The sequence below is a fragment of the Cryptomeria japonica genome, unplaced genomic scaffold, assembly GCF_030272615.1.
Source record: "Cryptomeria japonica unplaced genomic scaffold, Sugi_1.0 HiC_scaffold_97, whole genome shotgun sequence".
In the NCBI taxonomy this organism is placed as follows: domain Eukaryota; kingdom Viridiplantae; phylum Streptophyta; class Pinopsida; order Cupressales; family Cupressaceae; genus Cryptomeria; species Cryptomeria japonica.
The window spans coordinates 50001-65000 of record NW_026728919.1 but is presented as its reverse complement, the minus strand read 5'-3'; the positions used below and the strand labels follow the sequence as shown (position 1 = coordinate 65000).

General features: G+C 59.8%; 1 non-coding gene across 1 annotated transcript; it reads right to left on the bottom strand.

The window, feature by feature from the left end:
- Positions 1-3050: 3050 nt before the first annotated feature.
- On the bottom strand, positions 3051-3169 carry LOC131864884 (5S ribosomal RNA). The gene has a single exon (XR_009363611.1). It is a non-coding gene; the product is annotated as a 5S ribosomal RNA (ribosomal RNA).
- Between the last annotated feature and the right edge of the window lie 11831 nt (positions 3170-15000).

The window sequence follows — 15000 nt, the reverse complement described above, 5'->3', positions numbered from 1 at the left end:
TCGCGTGCACCTTCGTCGGGGTGGGCACCTTGGCTGGGTTTGCCCCGGCTGCGCTCCGAAGCGGGGTTATTGGAGCGCCGCCTCTTTTTTTGTCGGAGCGTTTGGTGGGGTTTCTCGCATTGGCTCTTCCGAGGCCCGGTTGCCACCCTGGCGCGCACGAAGTCGGAAGTAGGGTTAATTGCCCGGGTGCGCACCTTTGCCAGGGTGGGCACCTTACCTGGGCTGCGCACCAGGGCGGGCTCAAGATGGCACGCGCGTTCCGTTTTTTTCACTATCTTTCAAAACGGAAATTTTAAAATCTCCTTTTTTTTTTGCCTTTTCTGGAAATTAGTGAAGGCAGCGCATCAAAGGTGCGCACCTCGCTGCCCACCTTGGTGTGCTCTGAGGTGCGCACCCGGGAGCGCTACGAAGTGTGCTCCAAGGTGCGGCGTGCACGTTGTCGGAGCCCGGTTTGCCCCGGGTGCGCACCTCGCCTGCACCTTGGCCGGGGTGGGCACCTTGGCTGGGTTTGCCCAGGGTGCGCTCCGAAGCGGGGTTACTGGAGCGCCCCCTCTTTTTTTGTCAGAGCGTTTGGTGGGGTTTCTCGCATTGGCTCTTCCCAGGCCCGGTTGTTGGGTGCGCTCCCACCCTGGCGCGCGCGAAGTTGGAAGTTGGGTTAATTGCCCGGGCGCGCACCTTCGCCAGGGTGGGCACCTTGGTGCGCACACCTTGGCTGGGCTGCGCACCAGGGCGGGCTCAAGATGGCACCAGCATTCCCTTTTTCTCACTATCTTTCAAAACGGAAATTTTAAAATCTCGTTTTTTTTTTGCCTTTTATGGAAATTAGTGAAGGCATCGCATCAAAGGTGCGCACCTCGCTGCCCACCTTGGTGTGCTCCGAGGTGCCCACCACGGTGCGCAACGCCGGTGCGAACCCGGGAGCGCCCCGATGTGTGCTCCAAGGTGCGGCGTGCACGAAGTCGGACCCCGGTTTGCCCCGGGTGCGCACCTCGCGTGCACCTTGGTGCGCACACCTTGGCTGGGTTGCGCGGCCTGGTGGGCACCATGGTGCGCACCAAGGAGCGCTCCGAAGTGTGCTCCAAGGTGCGGCGTGCACGAAGTCGGAGCCCGGTTTGCCCCGGGTACGCACCTCGCGTGCACCTTCGCCGGGGTGGGCACCTCGGCTGGGTTGCGCGCCCTGGTGCGCACCAAGGAGCGCTCCGAAGTGTGCTCCAAGGTGCGGCGTGCACGAAGTCGGAGCCCGGTTTGCCCCGGGTGCGCACCTTCGCCGCGGTGCGCACCATGGCGTGCACGAAGTCGGAGCCCGGTTTGCCCCGGGTGCGCACCTCGCGTGCACCTTCGGCGGGGTTGCGCGCCCTGGTGGGCACCATGGTGCGCACCAAGGAGCGCTCCGAAGTGTGCTCCAAGGTGCGGCGTGCACGAAGTCGGAGCCCGGTTTGCCCCGGGTGCGCACCTCGCGTGCACCTTCGGCGGGGTTGCGCGCCCTGGTGGGCACCATGGTGCGCACCAAGGAGCGCTCCGAAGTGTGCTCCAAGGTGCGGCGTGCACGAAGTCGGAGCCCGGTTTGCCCCGGGTGCGCACCTCGCGTGCACCTTCGCCGCGGTGGGCACCATGGCGTGCACGAAGTCGGAGCCCGGTTTGCCCCGGGTGCGCACCTCGCGTGCACCTTCGCCGGGGTGGGCACCTCGGCTGGGTTGCGCGCCCTGGTGCGCACCAAGGAGCGCTCCGAAGTGTGCTCCAAGGTGCGGCGTGCACGAAGTCGGAGCCCGGTTTGCCCCGGGTGCGCACCTCGCGTGCACCTTCGCCAGGGTGGGCACCTCGGTGCGCACACCTTCTCAATGTTTTCTTGCCTTTTCTGGAAATTGGTGAAGGCAGCGCATCAAAGGTGCGCACCTCGGTGTGCTCCGAGGTGCGAACCCGAGAGCGCTCCGAGGTGCCCACGAAGTCGAAAGTCGGGTTAATTGCATTGTTTTCCCCGGGTGCGCTCCGAGGTGCGCAACATCGGCGCGCACCAAGGAGGGCTCCGAAGTGTGCTCCAAGGTGCGCACGATGGCGTGCACCTCTGGTGCGCACGATTCGGAGCTCGGTTTGACCGGGGTGCGCACACCTTGGCTGGGTTGCGCACCTTTTGTGCGCTCCAAGGTGCGCACGAAGTCGGAGCTCGGTTTGCCCCGGGTGCGCACCTTCGCCAGGGTGCGCACCTTGATGCGCACGCCTTGGCTGGGCTGCGCACCTTGGTGGGCGCCATGGTGCGCACCTTTCGTGCGCTCCAAGGTGCGCACGAAGTCGGAGCTCGGTTTGCCCCGGGTGCGCACCTTGGTGGGCGCCATGGTGCACTCCGAGGTGCCCAAGATTGGTGCGCACCAAGGAGCGCTCCGAAGTGCGCTCCAAGGTGCGCGCGAAGTCGAAAGTTGGGTTAATTGTCCGGTTTGCCTCGGGTGCGCACCTTGCGTGCACCTTCGCCAGGGTGGGCGCCTTGGTGCGCACACCTTGGCTGGGCTGCGCACACCTTGGCACCCGCGTTTCCTTCATTTTAAATTTTTTTTTTTTACAATCTCTCAAGTGGGAAATTCTATAATCTCAACTTTTTTTGCCTTTTCAGGAAACTTTTGAATGGAGCGCATCATTGGTGCGCTCCGAAGTGTGCTCCAAAGCTCTCTCCAGCTGCGTGCACCTGCCCCGGCCGCGCACCCGGCCCCGCCCAGCTTCGCTCACCTGTCCCGGGCGTCTGGTGCGGAACCTTAGAGTAAGAAACATCACCGTGCACCTTGGCCAACGTGCGCGACTCGACCGAGCGCGCACTGGCCGAGGTGCACACCGATTTCACCTGGGTGCGCGCGCAGCACCTCGGGCGCACCGGGGTGCGCGCACAACGCCCGGGTTGCACCGTGGCCTGTGTGCTCGGGGCGCCTCGGGTGCGCGCTCGGTGTCGCCCCCGCGCGCGCGGTAGTGCGGGCAGCGCACCCCGGCCCGGCCCGGCCCCGACGAGAACGCAAACGGGCAAAAGGTTTATTCAAATAGCATTGCGACGCCCGGCGAAAAACTAAAAAAGGGTGCAACACCGGGACTTCCCGGGAGGTCACCCATCCCAGTACTACTCCGGCCCAAGCGCGCTTAACTGCGGAGTTCTGATGGGATCCGGTGCACTAACGCTGGTATGATCGCACCCGTTATGAGCTTGTCGCAGTGTGTACTTAGCAAACCGCGACCCACGTGCGAATCCACCCCGGCCACCCACCCCCGTCGAGGTGCACACCCTCCCTCGCGAAGTGCGCCCCGTTCGCCAAGTGTGAGCCCTGCCCGGGTGCGCGCACCTTGCTAGGGCGTCGGGTGTGCACCCGGCCCGGCCTACGTGCGTGCACCTGGAGGGGGCGTCGTGTGCGTGCAGTGTCCCGTCTGCAACGCGGTGCCCACACACCACCTCGGGCGCAACGACCTGCGCTCACATGTGGGCCGAGTGCACCTTGGTGCATGTTCGGGGCGCCTCGGGTGCACGCTCGATCTTGCCCCGGTGCACCAAGGCGCTCGGTTTGCCCCGGGTGCGCACTTGGTGCAAGGTGGGCACCCAAAATAGGGATCAAGCACCAAAACACAAGTTTCGGGATGCAAAATGGGACCCAAGGACCACAAATGCGTTCCAAGACCCATGATGGGTCCACGAGAACAAAAATGTGTTCCGAGACTTAATAAACAAATATTGGGTTTTAGGAGAAGAAACATGCTCTGATGCCCAAAACGAGAATCGACCCCGAAAAGGCCACAGGCCAAAAGTGGGATGCGAGACAAAAAAAAATGGGACCCGAGGACCAAAATTGGGTTCCCAGGTCGAAGACAGGGCAACCGGACAAGAAACGACCTCTAAGGCTCGAAATGAGTCCCGACGACTAAAACTTGACAAGAAGCACCCATCAGGCACCCAACTCGACACCCATGGGATGCCGACCCACCCGGGCTTCCACCTAGCACACCTTGGCACCCACCCACCCTCGCACCCAACCTCGCACCCAACTTAGCACCTTTGAACCCACATTGGCACTCACCCTGACCCTGGCACCTTGGAACCCACATTGGCACTCACCTTGACCCTGGCACCCACCTTTGCACTCACCTTGGGACCCACCCTGGCTCCCACCTCGGCACCCACCCAGACACCCACCTTGGTTCCTTGGCACCCACCTTGGATCCTTGGCACCCACCCCGACACCCACCTTGGCACGCAACTTGGCTACTTGCCACCCACCTTGGCTCCTTGACGCCCACCCCGACAACCACCCCGTGACCTACCCTGGCTAGGGTTGGTGCACACCCACCCTGGTGCCCACCTTGGCACCCACCCTATGACCCACCTTGGCACGCACCTTAGTACCCACCCCGTTACCCACCCTAGGACCCACCCCGTGACCCACCTTGGCCAGGGTGGGTGCACCCACCCTGGTGCCCACCTTGGCACCCACCCATCCTAGCACCCAGCCTGTGACCGGGCTTGGAACCCAACCTTGCACCCGCACCCGTCTTGGCCAGTGTGGGTGCGCACCCATCCTGGCACCCACGTTGTGACACACCCTTTAACCCACGCACCCTAGCACCCACGTTGGCACCCACCTTGGAACCCAACCTAGCAACTTGGCACCCACCCCGTGACCCACCTTGGCATCCACCATAGCAGTCGCCGACTTGGCACCCACCTCGGCACCCACCTTGACACTTGTGGACCCACCTTGCCACTCACCCTAGCATCGACCCATCCTAGCACCCACCCTGGCACCTTTGCACCCTAGCACTCACCCATCCTAGCACCTAACCTGTGACCCACCTTGACACTCACCCTCGCACCCACCTTGGAACCCAACCTAGCACCCACCCACCCTGACACCAACCCTAGCACCTACCCACCCTTGCACCCACCCTGTGACCCATCTTGGCACCCACCCATCCTACCACTCAACCTATCACCCACCTTCTCACCCACCTTGGCATCCACCTTAGCACCCACCCACACTGGCACCTTGGCACCCACCTCGGGCAAGGTGGGTGCACACCCACCCTGGCACCCAATTTAGAACCCACCGAGCATGTTACCCACCTTGGCACCCACATTGCAGCCCACCCTAGTACCCACCCTATGACCCACATTGGCATCCACACCCTAGCACCCAGGCACCTCGACACCCGCCTTGACACCCACCCTAGCACTGAACCTGTGACCCACCTTGGAACTCACCCTAGAACCCACCCACCCTGTGAACCACCTTGGCATCCACCTTAGCACCCACCCACCTTGGCACCCACTCTAGCACTCACCCATCCTAACACCCAACTTGTTACCCACCTTGGCACCCGCCCTCGCGTCCACCTTGAAACCCACCCTAGCACCCACCCACGCAGGAGCCCACCTTGGCACCCAACCTAACACCCACGCATCCTGGCACCCAACTTGTGACCCACCTTGGAACCCACCCTAGTACCCACCTTTGAACCCACTATATCACCAACCCACCTTGGCACCCACCCTATGACCCTCTTTGGAATCCACCCTAGCACGCACCCACCCTGGCACCCACCATGGAGCGCACCCTAGCACCCACCCACCTCGGCACGCACCTCAACACCCACCTTGGTGTGCGCACTGCGCCAACCTCTCAAAGACCCTATGTGGTGCGCTCCAAAGTGTACACCTTTGGTGCGCTCCAAGGTGCGCACCTTTGGTGCACACCGAGGTGCACACCAAAGTGTGCACCGAGGTGAGCACCAAAGTGCACTCCAGGGTGCACACCAAGGCGTGCACCTTTGGTGCGGTCAATGCAAACGAATTCGGAAGTTGGGGTCGATGTCCTAATCACTGCTGCAGACTACACGTATGAGAATCGGACAAATAGCTTTATATAGGGGAGGTGTTGCGTTTGATGGGTCGACTCCCCTGGTTGTGTGCACTGCACCAACTTCAAAGACCCTGTCTTGTTTAAGAAGTCAAAAGTTGGGGTGGATGTCCTAATCATTGCTGCAGTCTACGCATGTATGAGAATCAGACAAATAGCTTATATAGGGGAGGTGTTGCATTCGGTGGGTTGACTCCCCTGGTTGTGCGCACTGCGCCAACCTCAAAGACCCCGCATAGCAGAAGAAGTCGGAAGTCGGATTTTGGTGAGCACCAAGGCGTGCACCTTTGGTGCGGTCAACGCAGACGAATTCAGAAGTTGGGGTGGATGTCCTAATCGTTGTTGCAGGCTACACATGTATGAGAATCAGACAAATAGCTTATATAGGGGAGGTGTTGGGTTTGATGGGTCAACTCCCTTGGTTGTGCGCATTACGCCAACCTCAAAGACCTTGTTTTCGTTAAGAAGTCAAAAGTTGGGGTCAATGTCCTAATGGCTCCTGCAGGCTACACATGTATGAGAATCGGACAAATAGCTTATATAGGGGAGGTGTTGGGTTTGATGGGTCGACTCCCCTGGTTGTGCGCATTACGTCAACCTCAAAGACCTTGTTTTCGTTAAGAAGTCAAAAGTTGGGGTCGATGTCCTAATTGCTCCTGTAGACTACACATGTATGAGAATCAGACAAATAGCTTATATAGGGGAGGTGTTGGGTTTGATGGGTTGACTCCCCTAGTTGTTCGCATTACACCAACCTCAAAGACCTTGTTTTCGTTTAGAAGCCGAAAGTTGGGGTCGATGTCCTAATTGCTCCTGCAGGCTACGCATGTATGAGAATCAGACAAATAGCTTATATAGGGGAGGTGTTGGGTTTGATGGGTCGACTCCCCTGGTTGTGCGCATTGCGCCAACCTCAAAGACCCTGCATTGCGGATGAAGTCGAAAGTCAGAGTTTGGTGTGCTACAAGGTGTGGTCGAAGGTGCTCACCTAGGTGTGCACCTTTGGAGCACAGGAAAAGTGCCCTCCAAAAGTGCGCACCTTTGGAGTGCACAAAAGTGCCCTCCAAAAGTGCGCACCTTTGGAGCGCAGAAAAGTGCCCTCCAAAAAGTGCCCTCCAAAAGTGCGCACCTTTGGAGCGCAGAAAAGTGCCCTCCAAAAGTGCGCACCTTTGGAGCGCAGAAAAGTGCCCTCCAAAAAGTGCCCTCCAAAAGTGCGCACCTTTGGAGCGCAGAAAAGTGCCCTCCAAAAGTGCGCACCTTTGGAGCGCAGAAAAGTGCCCTCCAAAAAGTGCCCTCCAAAAGTGCGCACCTTTGGAGCGCAGAAAAGTGCCCTCCAAAAAGTGCCCTCCAAAAGTGCGCACCTTTGGAGCGCAGAAAAGTGCCCTCCAAAAAGTGCCCTCCAAAAGTGCGCACCTTTGGAGCGCAGAAAAGTGCCCTCCAAAAAGTGCCCTCCAAAAGTGCGCACCTTTGGAGCGCAGAAAAGTGCCCTCCAAAAAGTGCCCTCCAAAAGTGCGCACCTTTGGAGCGCAGAAAAGTGCCCTCCAAAAGTGCGCACCTTTGGAGCGCACAAAAGTGCCCTCCAAAAGTGCGCACTTTTGGTGCGCACCAAGGCGCTGGTTCGGTCGTTGCAGGCGAGTTCGGAAGTTGGGGTCGATGTCCTGAGCGGAGGTGCAAACTACACAGGTGTCGGAATCGGACAAATAGCTTATATAGGGGAGGTGTATGCTTCGATGGGTCGACTCCCCAGGTTGAGCGCACCGCGCCAACCTCAAAGACCCTACGGTATGGATGAAGTCGGAAGTTGGGTCCGATGACCAATTCGATTAGTAGGTATGCTCATGAGGTCGGAATTTGGGTCCGATGACCTGCCATGTGCAGGAAGGCGAATGTTGACACTGTGCGTTGCAAGGTGCACACCAAGGCGCTGGTGCGGTCTTTTTAGTCGAGTTCGGAAGTTGGGGTCGATGTCCTGATCGGAGGTGCAAGCTACACAGGTGTGGGAATCGGACAAATAGCTTATATAGGGGAGGTGTATGCTTCGTTGGGTCGACTCCCCGGGTTGAGCGCACCGCGCCAACCTCAAAGACCCTACGGTATGGATGAAGTCGGAAGTTGGGTCCGATGACCGATTCGATATGTAGGCATACTCGCGAGGTCGGAATTTGGGTCCGATGACCTGCCACGTGCAGGAAGGCGAATGTTGGCACTGTGCGTTGCAAGGTGCGCACCAAGGCGCTGGTTCGGTCGTTGGAGGCGAGTTCGGAAGTTGGGGTCGATGTCTTGATCGGAGGTGCAAACTACACAGGTGTGGGAATCGGACAAATAGCTTATATAGGGGAGGTGTATGCTTCGTTGGGTCGACTCCCCGGGTTGAGCGCACCGCGCCAACCTCAAAGACCCTACGGTATGGATGAAGTCGGAAGTTGGGTCCGATGACCGATTCGATATGTAGGCATACTCGCGAGGTCGGAATTTGGGTCCGATGACCTGCCATGTGCAGGAAGGCGAATGTTGGGACTGTGCGTCGCAAGGTGCGCACCAAGGCGCTGGTGCCGTCGTTGCAGTCGAGTTCGGAAGTTGGGGTCGATGTCCTGGTCAGAGGTGCAAACTACACAGGTGTGGGAATCGGACAAATAGCTTATATAGGGGAGGTGTATGCTTCGATGGGTCGACTCCCTGGGTTGAGCGCACCGCGCCAACCTCAAAGACCCTACAGTATGGATGAAGTCGGAAGTTGGGTCCGATGACCGATTCGATACGTAGGCATATTGGCGAGGTCTGAATTTGTGTCCGATGACCTGCCATGCGCAGGAAGGCGGAATTTGGGTCCGATGACCGAGTTGATGGCGTGCCATGCGCAGAAAGGCGGAATTTGGGTCCGATGACCGAGTTGATGTTGATGGCCCGCCATGCACAGGAAGGCGGAATTTGGGTCCGATGACCGATTTGAAGGCGTGCCATACGCAAAAAGGCGGAGTTTGGGTCCGATGACCGAGTTGATATTGATGGCCCGCCATGCGCAGGAAGGCGGAATTTGGGTCCGATGACCTGACATACGCATGGAGTCCGACTCGGGGGCCGATGTTCGATTCGATGACTTGCATTGTGGGTAAAGTCGGAAGTTGTGGTCTTTGACCCGATTCGATGACCAGACTTCGGCTGCTTGAGAATCGGACAAATAACTTATATAGGGGAGGTAGTGTTCTCGAGCATCCTCCCCCCGTGCCCGTTTATGTCGATTGATGCTGGTGCTCGACTGGTTGGAGCGCTCGGATGCAAAAATCTTGCACCAGGATTTATCGATTGTGATGGACACGGCAAGTCTCCTGATTGCTATGCAGGAGCTCATCGTGAATCTCTATGCGGCCTTGGTATGGACTCGACCTGCGGAATGGTTCGGCAATGGTAGTCGCTCCAACACGTCCTTGCAATGGCCACAGAGGTGATTCGACTAGAGCTCCAGTCTAGCTTTTGGGTTGCTTGGCGGACTGGTATAGCCGCGATCGAGTTCCGGCCATGAACGTTTTAGATAGCTCTTGGGCTTTCTGGGACGGAAGTCGGAAGTTTGGGCTGTTGTCCGATTTGATGACCATTCTTCGGATGTGTGAGAATCGGACAAATAACTTATATAGGGGACTGTGTTGTCTCACGCAGCCCCCTCCGTGCCCCTCTATCTCGACCGATGTTGGTGCTTGAAAGGGTTGGGATCGCTCGGATTTATAAACGTGCACCACCATTTGTCGAGTGTGAGGGACGCGGCAGGTCTCCTAAATGCTATGCGGGCGCTCTCTGAGAATCTCTATCCGGCCTCGACACAGACTAGTCTTGCTGAATGGTTTGGCACTGGTAGTCGATCCAACACGTCGTTGTTGTGGCCGCCTAGGCGATTCGATTCGAGCCCCCGTCTAGCTTTTGGGTTGCTTGGCGGATTTTGCCCTATCCGCAAGTGAGCTCGGTCCCTAAACGTTCGAGAAACCCGATTGCTATGCGCCGACTCTCTTTCTTGCGAGCCTCCATCTAGCTTTTGGGTCTCTACGGAACGGAAGTCGGAATCTGGGACCGTTGTTTGATTCGACGAGGCAGACTACGGTTGTGCGAGAATCGGACAAATAACTTATATAGGGGAGGTGTTGACTGGAGCATTCTCCCCCGTGCCCCTCTAACTCGACCAATGCTGGCGCTCGAACGGTGGTAGCGCTCGGATTTTCATTGAGCGCCAGCATTGGTCGATTTAGAGGGGCATGCGAGATTCCCGAATGCTATGCGAGGGCTCTAACGGAAATGTCTATTGGTTTCGGTATGGATGCAATTGCGAGTGGTTCGGCAAAGGTAGTCGTTCCGATGCGTCCATGTCGTGGCCAAATCGATAATTCGATTTGAGCCCTCGTATAGCATTTGGGTCTCTCGATGTGATTCCGCATTCCAGTCCCTTTGGGCACTGCTTGAGCCGCATCCCAGGGGGTTCCCTTCCCAATAATCTGCCTCGCAACCCGATTGCTATGCGGTGAGGCTCCTCGGCCGCCTCGGAACTATCTGTGTATCAGACGCATCGCGGGATAAGGGGTTGGCAACGGTAGTCGCCCCAAGCGCGTCCGATGCTTGGACCATTCCGAGGCGGCCCTGAAGCCTCTTCCGTCTAGCCGTTGGGTCCTTCTCGCCGCATCCCTCGCCTCGCACCCCGATTGCTATGCGGTGAGGCTCCTCGGCCGCCTCGGAACTATCTGTGTATCGGACGCGTCGCGGGATAAGGGGTTGTCACTGGTAGTCGCCCCAAGCGCGTCCGATGCTTGGACCATTCCGAGGCGGCCCTGAAGCCTCTTCCGTCTAGCCGTTGGGTCCTTCTCGCCGCATCCCTCGCCTCGCACCCCGATTGCTATGCGGTGAGGCTCCTCGGCCGCCTCGGAACTATCTGTGTATCGGACGCGTCGCGGGATAAGGGGTTGTCATTGGTAGTCGCCCCAAGCGCGTCCGATGCTTGGACCATTCCGAGGCGGCCCTGAAGCCTCTTCCGTCTAGCCGTTGGGTCCTTCTCGCCGCATCCCTCGCCTCGCACCCCGATTGCTATGCGGTGAGGCTCCTCGGCCGCCTCGGAACTATCTGTGTATCGGACGCGTCGCGGGATAAGGGGTTGTCACTGGTAGTCGCCCCAAGCGCGTCCGATGCTTGGACCATTCCGAGGCGGCCCTGAAGCCTCTTCCGTCTAGCCGTTGGGTCCTTCTCGCCGCATCCCTCGCCTCGCACCCCGATTGCTATGCGGTGAGGCTCCTCGGCCGCCTCGGAACTATCTGTGTATCGGACGCGTCGCGGGATAAGGGGTTGTCATTGGTAGTCGCCCCAAGCGCGTCCGATGCTTGGACCATTCCGAGGCGGCCCTGAAGCCTCTTCCGTCTAGCCGTTGGGTCCTTCTCGCCGCATCCCTCGCCTCGCACCCCGATTGCTATGCGGTGAGGCTCCTCGGCCGCCTTGGAACTATCTGTGTATCGGACGCGTCGCGGGATAAGGGGTTGTCACTGGTAGTCGCCCCAAGCGCGTCCGATGCTTAGACCATTCCGAGGCGGACCCGAAGCCTCTTCCGTCTAGCCGTTGGGTCCTTCTCGCCGCATCCTTCGCCTCGCACCCCGATTGCTATGCGGTGAGGCTCCTCGGCCGCCTCGAAACTATCTGTGTATCGGACGCGTCGCGGGATAAGGGGTTGTCACTGGTAGTCGCCCCAAGCGCGTCCGATGCTTGGACCATTCCGAGGCGGACCCGAAGCCTCTTCCGTCTAGCCGTTGGGTCCTTCTCGCCGCATCCCTCGCCTCGCACCCCGATTGCTATGCGGTGAGGCTCCTCGGCCGCCTTGGAACTATCTGTGTATTGGACGCGTCGCGGGATAAGGGGTTGTCACTGGTAGTCGCCCCAAGCGCGTCCGATGCTTGGACCATTCCGAGGCGGACCCGAAGCCTCTTCCGTCTAGCCGTTGGGTCCTTCTCGCCGCATCCCTCGCCTCGCACCCCGATTGCTATGCGGTGAGGCTCCTCGGCCGCCTTGGAACTATCTGTGTATCGGACGCGTCGCGGGATAAGGGGTTGTCACTGGTAGTCGCCCCAAGCGCGTCCGATGCTTGGACCATTCCGAGGCGGACCCGAAGCCTCTTCCGTCTAGCCGTTGGGTCCTTCTCGCCGCATCCCTCGCCTCGCACCCCGATTGCTATGCGGTGAGGCTCCTCGGCCGCCTTGGAACTATCTGTGTATCGGACGCGTCGCGGGATAAGGGGTTGTCACTGGTAGTCGCCCCAAGCGCGTCCGATGCTTGGACCATTCCGAGGCGGCCCCGAAGCCTCTTCCGTGTAGCCGTTGGGTCCTTCTCGCCGCATCCCTCGCCTCGCACCCCGATTGCTATGCGGTGAGGCTCCTCGGCCGCCTTGGAACTATCTGTGTATCGGACGCGTCGCGGGATAAGGGGTTGTCACTGGTAGTCGCCCCAAGCGCGTCCGATGCTTGGACCATTCCGAGGCGGCCCCGAAGCCTCTTCCGTGTAGCCGTTGGGTCCTTCTCGCCGCATCCCTCGCCTCGCACCCCGATTGCTATGCGGTGAGGCTCCTCGGCCGCCTTGGAACTATCTGTGTATCGGACGCGTCGCGGGATAAGGGGTTGTCACTGGTAGTCGCCCCAAGCGCGTCCGATGCTTGGACCATTCCGAGGCGGACCTGAAGCCTCTTCCCTCTAGCCGTTGGGGCTTTCTCGCCGCATCCCTCGCCTCGCACCCCGATTGCTATGCTGTGAGGCTCCTCGGCCGCCTTGGAACTATCTGTGTATCGGACGCATCGCGGGATAAGGGGTTGGCAGTGGTAGTCGCCCCAAGCGCATCCGATGCTTGGACCATTCCGAGGCGGCCCTGCAGCCTCTTCCGTCTAGCCGTTGGGGCCATCTCGCCGCATCCCCCACCTCGCACCACGATTGCTATGCGGTGAGGCTCCTTGGCCGCCTCGGAACTATCTGTGTATCGGACGCATCGCGGGATAAGGGGTTGTCACTGGTAGTCGCCCCAAGCGCGTCCGATGCTTGGACTATTCCGAGGCGGCCCTGCAGCCTCTTCCGTCTAGCCGTTGGGGCCATCTCGCTGCATCCCCCACCTCCTCGGCCGCCTCGGAACTATCTGTGTATCGGACGCATCGCGGGATAAGGGGTTGGCAGTGGTAGTCGCCCCAAGCGCGTCCGATGCTTGGACTATTCCGAGGCAGCCCTGCAGCCTCTTCCGTCTAGCCTTTGGGGCCATCTCGCCGCATCCCTCGCCTCGCACCCCGATTGCTATGCGGTGAGGCTCCTCGGCCGCCTGGGAACTATCTTCGTATCGGACGCATCGCGGGATAAGGGGTTGTCACTGGTAGTCGCCCCAAGCGCGTCCGATGCTTGGACTATTCCGAGGCGGCCCTGTGGCCTCTTCCGTCTAGCCGTTGGGGCCATCTCGCCGCATCCCCCACCTCGCACCCCGATTGCTATGCGGTGAGGCTCTTCGGCCGCCTTGGAACTATCTTCGTATCGGACGCATTGCGGGATAAGGGGTTGTCACTGGTAGTGGCCCCAAGCGCGTCCGATGCTTGGACTATTCCGAGGCGGCCCTGCAGCCTCTTCCGTCTAGCCGTTGGGGCCATCTCGCCGCATCCCCCACCTCGCACCCCGATTGCTATGCGGTGAGGCTCCTCGGCCGCCTTGGAACTATCTTCGTATCGGACGCATCGCGGGATAAGGGGTTGTCACTGGTAGTCGCCCCAAGCGCGTCCGATGCTTGGACTATTCCGACGCGGCCCTGTGGCCTCTTCCGTCTAGCCGTTGGGGCCATCTCGCCGCATCCCCCACCTCGCACCCCGATTGCTATGCGGTGAGGCTCCTCGGCCGCCTTGGAACCATCTTCGTATCGGACGCATCGCGGGATAGGGGGCTGTCACTGGTAGTCGCCCCAAGCGTGTCCGATGCTTGGACCATTCCTAGGCGGCCCTGAAGCCTCTTCCGTCTAGCCGTTGGGGCCTTCCCGCCCCATCCCTCGCCTCGCACCCCCGATTGCTATGCGGTGAGGCTCCTCGGCCGCCTTGGAACCATCTGTGTATCGGACGCATCGCGGGATAAGGGGTTGGCACTGGCAGTCGCCCCAAGCGCGTCCGATGCTTGGACCATTCCGAGGTGGCCCTGAAGCCTCTTCCGTCTAGCCGTTGGGGCCTTCCCGCCCCATCCCTCGCCTCGCACCCCGATTGATATGCGGTGAGGCTCCTCGGCCGCCTTGGAACTATCTGTGTATCGGACGCATCGCGGGATAAGGGGTTGGCACTGGTAGTCGTCCCAATCGCATCCGATGCTTGGACCATTCCGAGGCGGCCCTGCAGCCTCTTCCGTTTAGCCGTCGGGGCCTTCCCGCCGCATCCCTCGCCTCGCATCCCGATTCCTATGCGGTGAGTCTTCTCGGCCGCCGCGGAACTATACCTGTTATTGCTACTGCATCCTTCGGCTGGTAACCTCCTCTGCCGCCTTGGAACGTTCTCTTTGTCGGACGCGTCGCGGGATAAGGGGTTGGCACTGGTAGTCGCCCCAAGCGCGCCCGATGCATAGACCGCTCCGAGTCGACCTTGCTTTCAGCCTCTCACATGCATAGACCTCTCTGAGTCGACCCTGCAGCCTCTCACGTTTAGCCTTTGGAATCTCGCCTCACAACATGATTGCTATCCTTGATGCATCCCTTGCCTCGAGCCCTGATTGCTTTCTTGGCTGCATCCCTCCTCTCCTCACAGCCCGGTTGTCATCACTGCTTCATCCGTCGCTTCATGCATTCTGGCTGCTGGGCCCTTCCCACCGCACACCTCGATTGCTATCTCTTCTGCATCACACACCCCGATTGCTATCTCTGCTACATCCCTCGGCTCTCACTTCTGCATCCTTCGCCTCACACCTCGATTGCTATCAATGCTGCATCCGTAACCTCACACCCCGATTGCTATGCGGGGAGGCTCCTTGGCCGCCTTGGAAATTTCTGTGTGTCGGACGCACCGCGGGATAAGGGGTTGGCACTGGTAGTCGCCCCAAGTGCGCCCGATTCTTAGACCGCTTCGAGGTGACCTCGTAGCCTCTTTCGTCCAGGCTTCCTGCCTTCAACG